Source organism: Montipora capricornis, chromosome 14 (assembly GCF_036669925.1).
Source record: "Montipora capricornis isolate CH-2021 chromosome 14, ASM3666992v2, whole genome shotgun sequence".
Lineage (NCBI taxonomy): Eukaryota > Metazoa > Cnidaria > Anthozoa > Scleractinia > Acroporidae > Montipora > Montipora capricornis.
Window position 1 is genome coordinate 38,456,367 of NC_090896.1, and position 3,219 is coordinate 38,459,585.

Here is a 3,219-nt window from a genome sequence, read left to right on the forward strand (position 1 = left end):
GAAGCACCAAAACACCATGTTAGACTCCGCCATACGTTGAATACTAACCGAGAAAGGTTGGATTTGAGATTTAATATTGTTTTAGGCCTAATTAGGGCTAAAACGTTGCTCTTAATCTCAGTCTTAATCTGAATGCTAATTTTAATCTCAATGAATTAGGAGCAATAACGTTTTAGGCCTAATTACGCTTAAGATCCTAGCTGTCTAACAGCTCCATGGTTACGAGAGGCCGCTGTAGGGATGGGGTAAGTGTTGTAATGACTGTACCTCATCGGGTGGAGTTAATTTGACCTCGGACCCAATTGCAAGCTCCGTGTCCTCGTCGGTGATCAGTTGCAGTTAAATTCATCAGCTATCGTGGAAATCGAAGTAGAAAATGCTCATTTCCAGCCAAGTGCGCGGAGTTTTTTTGACGATGAAACATTCACGGAGGTTCGCGAATGATGTGGCTTTAGCTTTGCGTGAAAAAATCCTGGCTGGGATGGATTTTCGAGTCGCGAACCGCCCCTGAGCTGACAACGGTCGGAATCGTAGTGTGCAGCCTTGACTTCGTCTTAGAACATTGAAAACACAGAATTCCCGAAACGGTGTAATAAGCTCCAAAAGGCACAAGAATTCACCAGAGGCGAGTCATTTTTATTCACTTTATTGCATGAAAGTTAAATTGAGCATTTTTTAGGCTTTAAAATCGACGGTATTTGATTTCCCATACAAAGTCTTATAACGCGTTTAAATTCTCAACGGCTGTCTGTAGTGACGCGAGCTTTGGCTGCCTATGGTTGCACGTGAGAAACACTCAGGCGGGCTGTCAAAACTTGACATGTTCACAATCTAAACTTTAATTGTTTCAATTAAAAACGCGACAGTTTGTCTGCGCAACATTCGATGTTTTAAGCATGGGAAAACGCGAAAAAAAGGTAGCTGTTTACGGTGGAAGATCTTAGACAGCAATGACCAGAACCAAGCGGTTTTCGTTAAAACAATGGGGGTGCTCAGTCTCGCGGGCTTAGAAAACCTGGTGGTGGTCATTGTTATTTAAGGTTTTTCGTTGACGGTACCTCGAAAATGGTAGTAACCAAATTCAGTGACAATTAAAAGACTTTAAATCTTCTTATGTAAAAGCATTGAGACTTATGTATAATGCCTTTTAAGAACTGTATTATTATTATCATTATTATTATAATTATTATTATTATTATTATTATTATTATTATTATTATTATTATAAGAAATTGTCCAATTGTCCGTCACTGGCTGACATAACAGTATAGCTTTTAATAAAAGGTGCAGCGAATTGACATAAAAAAATGAGATGAGATCGTGATACGATGGCAAATTCCACCTTGTAACCATCTTTTTCTGCCTTTTAGAAGAAAATGGAAGTGGTTGCATATGGCAGATTCAGCTGCAGGGGCAGCAACATCCAGATGTTTTGAGTTGATGATAAAATTGCCTTTCGTGTGTAGCGCGCATTTTTTCTGTTTTTATTATTGAGGACCGTTCTGAAGGGGGCATGAAGGAGGAATATTAATAGTTAACCTAAATGTATGGACCCCTCTCCTTTAGATGGTTTTCACTCTCGTGACTTGGCGGGCATACTATTGGTGTACAAAACAATACAAAATGTATGCATGGAATATGCATAAAAATAGAGTTCGGTTCCCAAAGGAGAGAACGTCTATTGTTCTTGTACACCAACATGGCCGCTGTGACGTCACGTGAAAACGCTCTATTGATGAAACATTTTAATTTATTATTTTATTTACATATATTTATAATATAAATAGACCATTTCCGCGTTCATGTCTGCCTCCTCTTCAAAGCGAGTCTAAGTGCGACGTCTTTGTGATGGTAATTAGTTCTAATTTCCATATGAATGAAAACTAATTTTCATAAGAAAAACTTCGCACTTAGACTCGCTTTGAAGAGGAGGCAGACTTGAACTCGGAAATGGCCTATTAATATACATATATACGGAGGATATTACACGGTGGTGAGAAGAATTAGGGGTTTTGATGAAACCCTCGTTAGACCACACATGAAAACGAGGCTGCGGAATAAAACACACTCTAACTTCGTTTATTATTGACAAATTGTTACTAAAATAGCAGGAGAGACGTAAACCGTTGATATTATGGACACATACGTAACCACTATTTAAGGCATGATTGGTCACATGACTGAATGAGCATGGAAGCGAGGTTAGTTTACATTAACAGCTTTTGACCTTTCGAGGTCTTTCGACATTATTTTTACTGCTTCATAAAGCTTAAACAACGCGAAAAATGTTGATTTTCAGTTTAAACTACTCCGCTTTTGCTGTTACGAAATGGTCACCTAAACTTAAGGATGAAAAGGAGCCCAGATTGTTGTTTTGGAAGTTAATCCAATATTCTCAACAAGGCTATCCTTAAGATCCTTTTGACAGTCTTACAGTTCACACAGTAAAGACACTGTAGAGTAAGCAATTGGACCTCCTATGGCTCTGTTTGCCATGTACCAGTTCTTTTTTTCCATGAAGAGCCAGAACGTCTAGAGCGTCTCCAGAAAGTTGCAGAAGATCTCGCCACGGCTTGTGTCAAATGTATAAAGATTGGGTGCAGAAGGCGCATGTCGAAATGGTTGAAACCATCCAATCCTCAGATGTACCGGATGAAGGCATTTGATGACAGTCATTACAGGACCCCAGAATTTCAAGTGTCTCGCCAGTACATGATAATAGTTATGGACATGATGTTATTTATATCGGCAGTTAGAACAGGAGACTGGCTTCTACATCTGAATTCGCTTGAATCCTTCACGAAGTATTTCTTTGCGTATGATCACCTAAATTACCCCCTGCACCTAGAAAAAATGCAAGTCTTGCTAAATTCAGACCCCGAAATTTATGAAGAATTCCTCAGTGGAAATTGGGTCGTGATCAAGAACCAGGACACTGCATTCTGTGCAGTCGGAGCTGACAATGCTCTTGAGCATCTCAATCGGAAGATCACTTTAAACCCAAACGGTCGAGTAAAGTTATTTTGATAATTCCTGAACTTTTCCAGTTATCAGCGCAAACCAAAAGCTCGGTAGGGGTTTTTTTTCTTCTGGGGAAAGCTCTCATTATCATGCTTTTACAACTGCTGCGTTTAGTCGGGAAGAGAAATGTGTAGAGAAACCACTGACTACAATGGAGAGTTTTAATTTTATCAATCCATTTGATCAGGGGAGCGACTC